The sequence below is a fragment of the Alosa sapidissima genome, chromosome 16 (genome assembly GCF_018492685.1).
Source record: "Alosa sapidissima isolate fAloSap1 chromosome 16, fAloSap1.pri, whole genome shotgun sequence".
Lineage (NCBI taxonomy): Eukaryota > Metazoa > Chordata > Actinopteri > Clupeiformes > Clupeidae > Alosa > Alosa sapidissima.
Window position 1 is genome coordinate 31,369,371 of NC_055972.1, and position 15,026 is coordinate 31,384,396.

The window sequence follows — 15,026 nt, forward strand, 5'->3', positions numbered from 1 at the left end:
CTAATGAAGACTGATGTGGTTCAACTTCAGAGAGGTCCAACTTACGCCAACGTCTCTTTTGAGCCTCTGAGCGACGGCCTTTCCTTGGCATGTTTCAAAATGCTACAATCTTTGCTTAATATAGTCTACTGGTCAAGTTTAGTTAAGTCTAATATGGGTTGTACAAATTATTGTTTATCAGATTATACAATAGCACTTACTGTTCTACTCACAGGTTACTTAATCAACTTAATCTGAGTATACAAAAACAGTTAGATGAGATTGAATGTTAATTAACTCAATATCCAAACACTAGTATTTATTTCAGTGGTTTATTACAATAAATAGTGGGCCCAAAAATGAAATGTTGCTAAGCAAAGAATTAAAACAAAATTATTAGAATATGTTTGACACCCAATAAATAACAAGCTGGCTGTCAAAAGTACAAAATGACAAATTTCACCTTCACACACAATATTTACTTTAATTTAATTATTAATTAAATTCTGAAATTATCCTCAATTTTATCTTAATGCGTATTTTGTTTATCAGTGGCAATTCTGAATATGGCACTGGAATGGCTACGTAGAGGTAACACTTGATGACACTGATGAAGAATGAGAGGAAGCTCTTGAGATGATCAGTTTTATGCAGAACTAGGATGGAATCTCGAAGTCCTCACACAGCTCAGATTCAGTCTTGCAGCACAGCCCAGGTCTAAAAGTAGGTATAACAGCAAAGACAACTTTGACAGGTATTATTGAAATATATAGTAGCAAGGTATGCGTGATCAGAAAGTGGTCAATTCTTGTCAGAAATATGTCTGCAGGTATGTTTAGAGTGGGTTTGCTGGTTCAGAGTGATATTCAGAGTCTCAATATGATGCAGAGTAGTATTCAGAAAAGGATTCAGTTTCAAAGGCGGTTTCAATCTCAAAGGCGGTTTCAATCTCAAAGGCGGTTTCAATCAAAAGGGTTCAGAGTACAGTATGTGCAGTCAGATATGTTCTCAGCAAGTGTTTGGTTCTTGTCGTAGATATGTTTGCAGGTAGGCGTTAGTGGGTTCTGTTGTATATGAGTGCAGTGCAGTGTAGTGCAGGGTGTGCAGACGATGACAGGCAGCGTCACAAGTGACACGCAGACACCACTCGGACAGGGCTGGTCTGGAACAAGCCTAAAAGGCAAACAAAGAAGGAAAAAGTTACACACTTCCAAAAATAAGCAGCAACACACACGGCAACATTGTTGCTTTCTCGGTTCTATCAATTTCAGCAACAGGTCGGTTTTAGTGATGTAAGATGAATTAAGTGAAGTGAGCAAAGAAAACTAATACAAAATTCAGCACAGCAGTATATTATGCAGAGCAGGAGCAGATTTTGTAGGCAGCTGAACATTAGATTATGTGATGGTTGATTGTTATGGTTATGTGATATGATGGTTACTTTTAATAAAAAGAAAAAGTTTGGACACATTTGTAGTTGTCAATGCCGATATGGTAGGTATTCTGCCATCAAGACAAGCAACCTGCAAGTCAACTAGTTTAACTAGCTTGCTAGTTCTGTCAGTCACATTGCCTCCATAACTTACAGTAGGTCTACACCAAATCAGTGAAGTAGCTATTTTTCTTCAACGTCAATAAAAACACAATTTACATGTTTGTGTAACCAAAAAAGTGTAAGCAAGCAGCATAGCTGGTCTATCAGTAAAAATAATTAAAATGACATACCTGAAAAGTCTGCAGCACAGCAAGGGAAGACAGGATGGGAGATGGGAATCTTGAGATGCAGTATTTCTTTGGCAAAGACTGCCGTAGCACAAGGGAAGGTGGAGATGGAGGAAGTCTTTAAAAAGACAATTGCTTTCTGTTGTGAATAAAGAAAATTGTGTGACACCGTGACCACTGCTATAACATTACAATGCAACACAATTATGTTAAATTAACAAAATGCGGCACAACCTCTTATCTGTGTGACCAAGTAGTACCTTTAGGTTAAATAACATGACATGTACTCGACACAAATATTAGGGGCACACTTAGAAATATGTTTGTTTGCTGTAACATTATAATCAGAAAAGAATTGGGCCAGTATGTTGATAGGCTGAGATATTCTAGATAAGTCTATTATTTTTCCACCACCATAAAGTTAGAAAATATGTGATAGCATTGGATTCAGGGTAGATTTTTGTGTTATATCACCCTGTTGTTCATTACCCATATGCCTATGGAGGTTCATATTACAGGCATGTTGGCAACATCTAGCAGGCCTTAGGTCATGCAACGTTAACGTCCTAGTTCAAGGCATACTGTCAAACGCTTCCGCGTTGGCCAATTGTTTTTCTATGGAGAGGCGGTAAAGGCCTTAATTTCGTTTGCGGTTTTGCGTTGTGGCCCTGACCTTTCGGTGTTGCTGCAGTGTTTTAGCATAAACTATTGATAGTTTCCAAATGTCAGTCTTCACGAGTCAACTATACTACTACCTGACCAACTGTGGGGCATAGTTAATATAAGTTGTTTTTCACAACACATACGTCGAATAAAAGTGATAATGAATGTCACAAAGTACATGTCTAGTTAAAGTAGGCTAGATAATGGCTAGACCTGTTAGTTGGCCACGTTAGCTGTCAACTTCTAACTTGCTAACTTCATTCCAAGACAACGTAACGTTAGCGAGCAATGTAGGCTATTCTAACTACGTTGTTTATGTGATAATGAATGTCACAAAGTACATGTCTATTTAAAGTAAATGATAGCTAGGCACAACGTTAGTTAGCCACGTTAGCAGCCAAACTTTACCTCAGATAGCGAGCAATGTAACTTATAACGTTAGAAGTCCTACGTTTCAATAATTTCCAAATGACAGACTTTGAGTCAGCTAACGTTATGGTACTACCCTACGAATTGTCGGAAACAATTCGTAAACATTGGTTTTGACAACATAAGTCGAATAAAAGTGATATGATTAGAGTAATTTACGTGGTCGTTAGCGTTAACCAGTAGTGCTAGCTCGAAAGTTAAAGTTAACGTTAACGTTAGCTAGCCGCTTAGGTACCAGGCTCATTTAAGATAGCTATCGATACAAAGAACGCTGTTAACCTTACCAAAATACATCTAGTGTTAACGTTAAGAAAATAAAACTTACTTTTGTGGTAATGTGAAAAGTCCCAGTAACTTCAGGGCGAAGTTTTTGAAAAGCTCCAAACTTGACAGAGGCGACAAGACCACTCAGCCAGCTCAGGTAGAACGAGAGTGAAGCTAGTGGAGTAGACGAGGGATTGATTCCGAGTCAAAGTAAAGGTGTCAAGCGCGAGACTAAGCGACGTCATTGACTGAAGAGCATGGAGAGGTGTGGTCAAGTCAGGTCACTTAATGCAGTGTTTCTCAAACTTTTTCAGACCAAGGACCACTTAACCAATAAAAAAAAAAAACTCACGGACCACCTAGCTAAAATAAAAACCAGTAGACCTACTTCAGCAGTATATTACACAATAGGCCTACTCGCTGAACCACCTTGTTTATTGTCTTTGAACCTTGCTTATTGTGTCAGAGGATTCATATGATTTAAACTGGCGTAGCTTACATAGACAGTGTTGCAGAACTGTTTGGATTTACATACAAGTTGGTTCAATATGGCAAACAACTCATCTATATTATATTTTACCACATCTGCTTGCGGACCACTTGGGATAGCTTGCGGACCACCAGTGGTCCCCGGACCACACTTTGAGAAACACTGACTTAATGCACAACAGAGTTGATCCAAAGTGCTTAAAAATAAACAAAATAGTAAAAATAAACAAAATAATAAACAACAATAATAATATCAATAATAATGGGATTAAAAAAAGTAAAACAAAATAAAACAATTGTCAGCAATCAAAATGATGGTGGTTTAAATAGACAAAAAGAAAATTATATAGGCCTAGTGTATTAATCAAATCAAATTGAAGGCTGGGCAGTGAAAATAAACGAGGAACATTATCAGAGAATATTAAAGGCTAAGGAAAAAGTGTAATCACACTTCTTAGTTCCAGTGAGTAATCTAGCAGCAGCATTCTAGATCTAGAGTTGAGCAAACCAAAATAAAGTGAGGTACAATACACGGGTTTCCCGTTTACCAACAAAACTAGGTGGCCGCACAGCCTTGGGGCAGAAGACGCTTGGTGGCCGTCCACAACGTTATAAACTTAACCTAAATAGTCAGCTGCTGTAAACTACAATCGGATATTTTTGTATACCCCTGTTGTCTCAATGATAATAACATCTCATTTCAGACTATATTTCAAAGTTTGCCGTTCATTTGCATTATTAATATAACATCGTATTTTGTCATTTTTGGCGAAGACATGCATTCCGTTATTGAACATATTTAACATTCTCTAACCATCGTGATATCGAATTGGTGCAGTTTTCAGCACAAAACCTCATTTTATTCTTTTGCTCTTTTGCATTGCTCTATGCTGTTCTATGGTACTTTCTGCCTCTTGGTTGCGCACGCATGTTTTCGTGACGTTGCATAGAAATCCATGTATAGTCAGTCTTGATGTAATAAATGCATGTAATGAATGCGACCAGAGAGAGTTGAAGCAGAGCAAAATATTACACTTGATGCAAACACTCCAGCAGACAGTTTGGAAGTGAACATATACTTATGAAAGTGTTGTTTAAGAGTTGTAGGGGTAGATTAGAGTCTCGACACAACCGTCATGATGTCACATACTGTGATTTCTGACACAAATCGTACTGAAAGATGTGTTCAACTTCTTCTGCTGTGGTCTTATGCTCCTTCAATTTGAACCGGCAGATCTTGTCAGTCAGATGGACTCAGTCAGAGTTCATCTTGAATGCGCCTATTGATACTATGTTCCAACAAGCAGAAGACAAAAATAAAATAGTAAAAGATCAAATTATGTTTCAGCATTTCAAACGACTATCTTCTCCAATTTCACCAGTGCTACAATTTATTTTTTCCTTTCCTATTTCACTTAAAATGCTGCAGATGGTGTGTAAATTGAAGTTTCATTCTTTTAATTTTACCTTAATTTTACAACAGTAAATCAGGTCTTCCTAAATCACCTATACAGTTCTACTGTTGAACTCATGCACGAGCAGATATTCCAGCTGATTTAAGTCAGGTTTAAGTGAACAAGAAGCAGATGCGGCTAACTCGGGTTAGTAGAATAGCTTCAGCCTCATGTTAAAGTTGATGCTACTTCAGACAGGCTTAATCATGTTGGTTGTTATGTTGGTTGCTAGGTTGTCATTTTGAGAATGGTTGCTAGGCTTTTGCTTGGGTACTTTAGGTGGTTGCTAGGTTATATTGGTTGCTAGTTTGTAACTGTGGAAGTGGTTGCTAGGCTGTTGCTAGGGTATTTGACATGGTTGCTAGTCTGTTGCTATGGTACTTGAGGTGGTTGCTAGGCTGTTGCTAGGTTAGTTGTGGTGGTTGCTATGCTGGTTGCTAGGTTAAACTCATTGGTTGCTGTATTGGTTGCTAGGTTGTAACTGTGGAAGTGGTTGCTAGGCTGTTGCTTGGGTATTTGACATGGTTGCTAGGCTGTTGCTAGGGTTCTTTAAATGGTTGCTAGGCTGTTGCTAGGTTAGTTGTGGTGGTTGCTATGCTGGTTGCTAGGTTAAACTCATTGGTTGCTTAATTGGTTGCTAGGTTGTAACGGTGGAAGTGGTTCCGAGGCTGTTGCTAGGGTATTTGACATGGTTGCTAGGCTGTTGCTATGGTATTTGAGGTGGTTGCTAGGCTGTTGCTAGGTTCGTTGTGGTGGTTGCTATGCTGGTTGCTAGGTTAAACTCATTGGTTGCTTTATTGGTTGCTAGGTTGTAACTGTGGAAGTGGTTGCTAGGCTGTTGCTAGGGTACTTGAGGGGGTTGCTGTATTGGTTGCGAGGTAGATGAGGTTTAATAGTTGGAATGACTGAACAGTTAAATAGGTGGGTAGTTTAAATCATTAAATTATTCGAGAGGTAGATGAAATTTAATATAGTTAGAATGACTGAACAGTTAAATAGGTGGATAATTTAAATGGTTAAATTATTTAGGTAGATAATTGACGATAACTGACAGTTGGAATGGCTCTAATGTTTGCTAGCAGTTATGCTAACTACGTTATCAAAGATAATCATGTTAACCAAGTTACTTAACTTAGTTAACTTAGCTAATGTTTTCATTTTTAGTAGTTATGCTAACTAGTATGTTAGCAATGCTAACATGTTAACTATGTTAACCATGTGACTTAGCTAACCTAGCTAATCACTTTTTGTTAGGTATGCTAACTATGCTAACTAGCATGCTAACATGTTAAGTATGCTTACCATGTGACTTAGCTAACTTAGCTAATCATTTTTAGTAGGCATGCTAACTATGTTAGTTAACCTAGCTAATCATTTTTAACAGTCATGCTAACTATGCTAACCATGTTACTTAGCTAACTTAGCTAATCATTTTTAGCAGTTATGCTAACTATGCTAACTAGCATGTTAAAATGCTAACTATGCTAACCATGTGACTTAGCTAACTTAGCTAATCATTTTTAGCAGTTTTACTAAAAATGCTAACTAGCATGCTAACATGCTAGCATGCTAACTATGCTAACCATGTTACTTAGCTAACTTAGCTAATCATTTTTAGTAGTTATGCTAACTATGCTAACTAGCATGCTAACATGCTAACTATGCTAACCATGTTACTTAGCTAACTTAGCTAATCCTTTTTAGCAGTTTTGATAAAAATGCTAACAATGTTAGCAATTTTAACATGCTAACTATGCTAACCATGCTAACTAGCTACAGTGGGCAGGAGTCATAGTTGATGACAAGTAACAATTACAATGGCTGAACAGTTAAAAAGTTCAGTAGTTTAAAGGGTTAAATTGTTTAACAGTGAAATATTATAGTGAGGACTTTTATTTTGAAACAGTTTTTGGCAGAGGAAGCAGTTGAACAGGATGTGTAGTCTTAATAGGGCCAGTTTGTATGCTTAAAGCCTGAGACTGGCAGTTGGTCCAGGTGGCCCGAACACCTGCCATAGGATTCTAATTGCTGTGATGTCATAAAGGGCAATGTTAAGTCAATGGGGAAATTTTGATAGTTTTTAATTAATAGTTTAAAAAGTATAAAAGTTACAAAGCTGAAAAATACATAGCACCCATGTCCTAAGTAAGACCTACGTAACATAGTTTGAATGAAGTTTCTATGTTAAACGGTTGAAGCTGCATTAAGTGCGTTAGAAGAAGAAAAATAAGAATAAGAAATTTTGGAAGAACAGTATAGTGCATTTTCATGCACTATAATAAGAATAAAATGCCTAGGAAGAACAGTACAGTGCATTTTCATGCACTGTAATAAGAAGAAGCCTAGGAAGAACAGTACAGTGCATTTTCATGCACTGTAATAAGAAGAAGCCTAGGAAGAACAGTACAGTGCATTTTCATGCACTGTAATAAGCAGAAGAATAAGAAGCCTAGGAAGAACAGTACAGTGCATTTTCATGCACTGTAATAAGAAGCCTAGGAAGAACAGTACAGTGCATTTTCATGCACTGTAATAAGCAGAAGAATAAGAAGCCTAGGAAGAACAGTACAGTGCATTTTCATGCACTGTAATAAAATGCCTTGGAATAACAGTACAGTGCATTTTCATGCACTGTAATAAGAAGAAGCCTAGGAAGAACAGTACAGTGCATTTTCATGCACTGTAATAAGAAGCCTAGGAAGAACAGTACAGTGCATTTTCATGCACTGTAATAAGAAGAAGCCTAGGAAGAACAGTACAGTGCATTTTCATGCACTGTAATAATAAAATGCCTTGGAATAACAGTACAGTGCATTTTCATGCACTGTAATAAGAAGCCTAGGAAGAACAGTACAGTGCATTTTCATGCACTGTAATAAGAAGAAGCCTAGGAAGAACAGTACAGTGCATTTTCATGCACTGTAATAAGAAGAAGAAGCCTAGGAAGAACAGTACAGTCAGAGAGGGTTAAAGCGGAGCGAGAGGCGCAAACGTTCGACAATTTCCGCGTTCGATTATTGCAAGGGGGAGGGGGGAAAATCCCCCTTTATGCAGACCAGAGTAAACCCTCGCTGCACTAATGTCAATGGAGACTTGTGGAATTTTACCAATAAATTGGTCATTATATCTTTCTGGATTTGTTGAGGGTTTTTTGGAACATTTTGTCATAATCTGTAAGTGTTTGGGATCATGTCAAGCCTAAAAGTGTAATTTAATTTAGTGTTCGGATTTGTAATAAAATAACTTAATATCAGACCATGCTGCTGCCAGTTACTGTCCAGTTGTTAGCATGCTAGCTAGCCTCTTAGCTAAGGTAACATTTTAAACGGAGAAGTGTAATTTCTTTGAAATGACAACTAGCTGAATAACATTACTGACATTAGTTAAAGTGGATAGTTTATACTCAAGCGAATTTGGAACAGTATATTAAGTTTAAGCGAAGTCCTTCAACTACTAGTCACTTGTTAGCGCATATCTGTATTGCCATAGCTACTCCCATCCACTTGTATGGCGTTTTAAGCTAGCGTTAGCTAGCTAGCTAGCTTGGTACACATGACTAATTAAATTATTTATATAATGTCCTAAAGAATGATTCATTGGTATCATACATGATTATAGACAATGATATTGTGAACACAATTATGTTTATCTGTTCTTATTGCTTATTAAGAGAGAAAGTTTATTTAGTGACGTAAGGTGACACTCCCACTTATGCAGACCGGAACTGTCCCATTTTGCTCCCATAGTAACGAATTACGTTGCTCTATCTTGCTAGTAATCAACGATCTTTGGTACAGTGCATTTTCATGCACTGTAATAAGAAGCCTAGGAAGAACAGTACAGTGCATTTTCATGCACTGTAATAATAAAATGCCTTGGAATAACAGTACAGTGCATTTTCATGCACTGTAATAAAATGCCTAGGAAGAACAGTACAGTGCATTTTCATGCACTGTAATAAGAACTAGAAAAGCATTTCCTGAAGGAAATACAGTGCATGAAAATGTAAAAATATGATGTAAAATATCATACAGAGTAAAAACAAACTATATTGGTTGCTAAGTAGATGAGGTTTAATATAGTTGGAATGACTGAACAGTTAAATAGGTGGATAGTTTAAATGGTTAAATTATTTAGGTAGATAGTTGACGATAACTGACAGTTGGAATGGCTCTAATGTTTGCTAGCAGTTATGCTAACTATGTTAACAAAGATAATAATGTTAACAAAGTTACTATGCTAACTAGCATGCTAGCATGCTAACCATGTTACTTAGCTAATCGTTTTAGTAGTTTTGCTAAAAATGCTAACTAGCATGCTAACATGCTAGCGCTAGCATGCTAACTATGCTAACCACGTTACTTAGCTGACTTAGCTAATCGTTTTTAGCGGTTTTGCTAAAAATGCTAACTAGCATGCTAACTATGCTAACCACGTTACTTAGCTGACTTAGCTAATCGTTTTTAGCAGTTTTGCTAAAAATGCTAACTAGCATGCTAACATGCTAGCATGCTAACTATGCTAACCATGTTACTTAGCTAACTAGCTACAGTGGGTAGGAGTCATAGTTGATGACAAGTAACAGTTACAATGGCTGAACAGTTAAAAAGTTCAGTAGTTTAAAGGGTTACATTGTTTAACAGTGAAATATTGTAGTGAGGACTTTTATTTTGAAACAGTTTTTGGCAGAGGAAGCAGTTGAACAGGATGTGTAGTCTTAATAGGGCCAGTTTGTATGCTTAAAGCCTGAGACTGGCAGTTGATGCAGGTGGCCCGAACACCTGCCATAGGATTCTAATTGCTTAACGGCTCTATTGTGATGTCATCAGCCCATGTTAAGTCTATGGGGAAATTTTGAGTAGTTTTTAATTAATAGTTTAAAAAGTATAAAAGTTACAAAGATGAAAAATACATAGCCCACATGTCCTAAGTAAGACCTACGTAACATAGTTTGAATTAAGTTTCTACGTTAAACGGTTGAAGCTGCATTAACTGCGTTAGAAGAAGAAGAAGAAGAAGAAAATGCCTAGGAAGAACAGTACAGTGCATTTTCATGCACTGTAATAAGAAGCCTAGGAAGAACAGTACAGTGCATTTTCATGCACTGTAATAATAACTAGAAAAGCATTTCCTGAAGGAAATACAGTGCATGAAAATGCAAAAATATGATGTAAAATATCATACAGAGTAAAAACAAACTATATTGGTTGCTAAGTAGATGAGGTTTAATATAGTTGGAATGACTGAACAGTTAAATAGGTGGATAGTTTAAATGGTTAAATTATTTAGGTAGATAGTTGACGATAACTGACAGTTGGAATGGCTCTAATGTTTGCTAGCAGTTATGCTAACTATGTTAACAAAGATAATAATGCTAACCAAATTACTATGCTAACTAGCATGCTAACACACTAGCATGCTAACTATGCTAACCACGTTACTTAACTAACTTAGCTAATCATTTTTAGCAGTTTTGCTAAAAATGCTAACTAGCATGCTAACATGCTAGCATGCTAACTATGTTAACCATGTTACTTAGCTAACTTAGCTAATCATTTTTAACAGTTTTGCTAAAAATGCTAACTAGCATGCTAACATGCTAACCATGCTAACCATGTGACTTAGCTAACTTAGCTAATCATTTTTAGCAGTTTTGCTAAAAATGCTAACTAGCATGTTAACATGCTAGCATGCTAACTATGCTAACCATGTGACTTAGCTAACTTAGCTAATCATTTTAAGCAGTTTTGTTAAAAATGCTAACTAGCATGCTAACATGCTAACTATGCTAACCACATTACTTAGCTAACTTAGCTAATCATTTTAAGCAGTTTTGCTAAAAATGCTAACTAGCATGCTAACATGCTAGCATGCTAATTATGCTAACCACGTGACTTAGCTAACTTAGCTAATCATTTTAAGCAGTTTTGTTAAAAATGCTAACTAGCATGCTAACATGCTAACTATGCTAACCACATTACTTAGCTAACTTAGCTAATCATTTTAAGCAGTTTTGCTAAAAATGCTAACTAGCATGCTAACATGCTAGCATGCTAATTATGCTAACCACGTGACTTAGCTAACTTAGCTAACTAGCTACAGTGGGTAGGAGTCATAGTTGATGACAAGTAACAGTTACAATGGCCGAACAGTTAGTAGTTTAAAGGGTTAAATTGTTTAACAGTAAAATATTATAGTGAGGACTTTTATTTTGAAACAGTTTTTGGCAGAGGAAGCAGTTGAACAGGATGTGTAGTCTTAATAGGGCCAGTTTGAATGCTTAAAGCCTGAGACTGACAGTTGGTCCAGGTGGCCCAAACACCTGCCATAGGATTCTAATTGCTTAACGGCTCTATTGTGATGTCATCAGCCCATGTTAAGTCTATGGGGAAATTTTGACTAGTTTTTAATTAATAGTTTAAAAAGTATAAAAGTTACAAAGTTGAAAAATACAAAGCCCACATGTCCTAAGTAAGACCTACGTAACATAGTTTGAATGAAGTTTCTACGTTAAATGGTTTAAGCTGCATTAACTGCGTTAGAAGAAGAAGAATAATAAGAAGAAGAAAAAGCCTTGGAAGAACAGTACAGTGCATTTTCATGCACTGTAATAAAATGCCTTGGAATAACAGTACAGTGCATTTTCATGCACTGTAACTAGAAAAGCATTTCCTGAAGGAAATACAGTGCATGAAAATGCAAAAAATATGATGTCAAATATCATACAGAGTAAAAACAAACTATATTGGTTGCTAGGTAGATGAGGTTTAATATAGTTGGAATGACTGAACAGTTAAATAGGTGGATAGTTTATATAGGTAAATGATTTACTTGGTAGATAAGGTTTAATATAGTTGGAATGATTGAACGGTTAAATAAGTGGATACTTTAAATGGTTAAATTATTTAGGTAGATAGTTGACGATAACTGACACTTGGAATGGCTCTAATGTTTGCTAGCAGTTATGCTACCTATGTTAACAAAGATAACTAGAAAACGCAATTCCAGGGAATTACCAGTGCATGAAAATGCAAAACATATGGTGTGAAATATATTGTTAAAACAGATGATGTGCTAATTGGCAACCAACATGATGAGGTTTAATATAGTTCAAATGACTGAACTAGGTAGATGAGGTTTAATATAGTTGGAATGACTGAACAGTTAAATAGGTGGATAGTTTAAAAGGTTAAATTATTTGCTAGGTAGACAAAGTTTAATATAGTTGGAATGACTGGACAGTTAAATAAGTGGATAGTTTAAATGGTTAAATTATTTGCTAGGTAGATGAGGTTTAATATAGTTGGAATGACTGAACTAGGTAGATGAGGTTTAATATAGTTGGAATGACTGAACGGTTAAATAGGTGGATAGTTTATATAGTTAAATGATTTGCTTGGTAGATAAGGTTTAATATAGTTGAAATGATTGAACGGTTAAATAGGTGGATCATTTAAATAGTTAAATTATTTAGGTAGATAATTGACGATAACTGACAGTTGGAATGACTCTAATGTTTGCTAGCAGTTATGCTAACTATGTTAACAAAGATAATAATGTTAACAAAGTTACTATGCTAACTAGCATGGTAGCATGCTAACCATGTTACTTAGCTAACTTAGCTAATCGTTTTCAGCAGTTTTGCTAAAAATGCTAACTAACATGCTAACATGCTAACTATGCTAACCATTTGACTTAGCTAACTTAGCTAATCATTTTAAGCAGTTTTGCTAAAAATGCTAACTAGCATGCTAGCATGCTAGCATGCTAACTATGCTAACCATGTGACTTAGCTAACTTAGCTAATCATTTTAAGCAGTTTTGCTAAAAATGTTAATTAGCATGCTAACATGCTAGCATGCTAACTATGCTAACCATGTGACTTAGCTAACTTAGCTAATCATTTTAAGCAGTTTTGCTAAAAATGCTAACTAGCATGCTAACATGCTAACTATGTTAACCATGTTACTTAGCTAACTTAGCTAACTAGCTACAGTGGGTAGGAGTCATAGTTGATGAAAAGTAACAGTTACAATGGCTGAACAGTTAAAAAGTTCAGTAGTTTAAAGGATTAAATTGTTTAACAGTGAAATATTGTAGTGAGGACTTTTATTTTGAAACAGTGTTTGGCAGAGGAAGCAGTTAAACAGGATGTGTAGTCTTAATAGGGCCAGTTTGTATGCTTAAAGCCTGAGACTGGCAGTTGGTCCAGGTGGCCCGAACACCTGCCATAGGATTCTAATTGCTTAACGGCTCTATTGTGATGTCATCAGCCCATGTTAAGTCTATGGGGAAATTTTGACTAGTTTTTAATTAATAGTTTAAAAAGTATAAAAGTTACAAAGATGAAAAATACAAAGCCCACATGTCCTAAGTAAGACCTACGCAACACAGTTTGAATGAAGTTTCTACGTTAAACGGTTGAAGCTGCATTAACTGCGTTAGAAGAAGAATAAGAAGAAGCCTAGGAAGAACAGTACAGTGCATTTTCATGCACTGTAATAATAAAATGCCTTGGAATAACAGTACAGTGCATTTTCATGCACTGTAAAAAGCCTTGGAATAACAGTACAGTGCATTTTCATGCACTGTAATAAGAAGAAGCCTAGGAAGAACAGTACAGTGCATTTCCATGCACTGTAACTAGAAATGCAATTCCAAGGAATTACCAGTGCATGAAAATGCTAAAGTTGTGATGTAAAATATCATGTATAGTTAAAACGGATAATACAGAGATGGTTACTAAGGTGATGCTAGGATAGACATGGTGGTTGCATAGCTTAATAAAAGTTGATAGTTTAAAAGTAGACTGTTTAAAAGCTGAATGTAGATAGTTTAAACGTTGTTGATAGACAGTAGATAGTTTAAAAGTTGTTGATAGACAGCTAGTTTAATAGATAGTTTAATGATAGTTTAAAAGTAGACCGTTTAAAAGTTGAAGGTAAATAGTTTAAACGTTGTTGACAGACTTGAAGTTTAATGAATGTTGATATTCAAATAGTTTAATGGCTGTGTATAGGTAGATATTTGACGATAACTGAAAGTTGGAATGGCTGTGATGTTTGCTAGCAGTTTTTTTACTATGCTAACCATGCTACTTAGCTAATGTTTTATAGCAGTGCTAGAAATGCTAACATGTTAACCATGCTACTTAGCTAACATTTTCTAGCAGTTTTGATAAACATGCTAACTATGCTAGCAATGCTAACTATACTAACCATGCTACTTAGCTAACTTAACTAACGTTTTCTAGCAGTTTAGCTAAACATGCTAACTATGTTAACCATGTGACTTAGCTAACCTAGCTAATCATTTTAGCAGTTATGTTAACTATGCTAACTAGCATGCTAACTATGTTAGCCATGTGACTTAGCTAACCTAGCTAATCATTTTTAGTAGTTATGTTAACTATGTTAATTAGCATGCTAACAATGCTAATATGCTAACTATGTTAGCCATGTGACTTAGCTAACACATCCGAATGACATGATTTTGATGTCAACTCAACGTATGTACTCCCAATCATCCGTAAATTGATCTAAAGTACATTCTACTCCGCATAATTCCTTTAATCTTTTGAGTTCATACAAACCCTTTTACCAAAAAACCTTGTGTGTCTGGTGTTCTTGAGATATCACACTCAAGGTGGGTTTGACCTTGACATTTGACTTCATCACTGAGTCTATACAAATGTTCACACCAAATCTGAAGCATGTAGCCTAAGTCAAGCCGTTCTGAAGTTGTGGCACAAGCATGAGCTGGCCTTTGGAAAATGTAGTTCAGAGAAAGCCTAATTGTATGCAATGCAATAGGCTACCTGCAAAATGGGGCTTTCAGTTGGTGTTGATGACTGCTCATTCTGCACCCAGATAACAATTAGTCATTGAATCTATGTTAAATCAACATTAGGCTACTTTGTCAACGTTAAAATCATTGAATCAATGTCGCACTGCAACATTGATTCTACATCACTTTTGCACCCTTCATTAATATTGTAGAATTCTGGGGTATTCTCACTGTATTCTG

At 36.1% G+C, this 15,026-nt stretch overlaps 1 long non-coding RNA gene across 1 annotated transcript; it reads right to left on the bottom strand.

Annotated features, from left to right (window-relative positions):
• Window positions 1-608: 608 nt before the first annotated feature.
• Window positions 609-3,231, bottom strand: LOC121685027. Its single transcript, XR_006023231.1, has 3 exons — window positions 3,119-3,231; window positions 1,705-1,840; window positions 609-1,152 (listed from the first exon to the last, which is right to left on the bottom strand). It is a non-coding gene; the product is annotated as an uncharacterized LOC121685027 (long non-coding RNA).
• Between the last annotated feature and the right edge of the window lie 11,795 nt (window positions 3,232-15,026).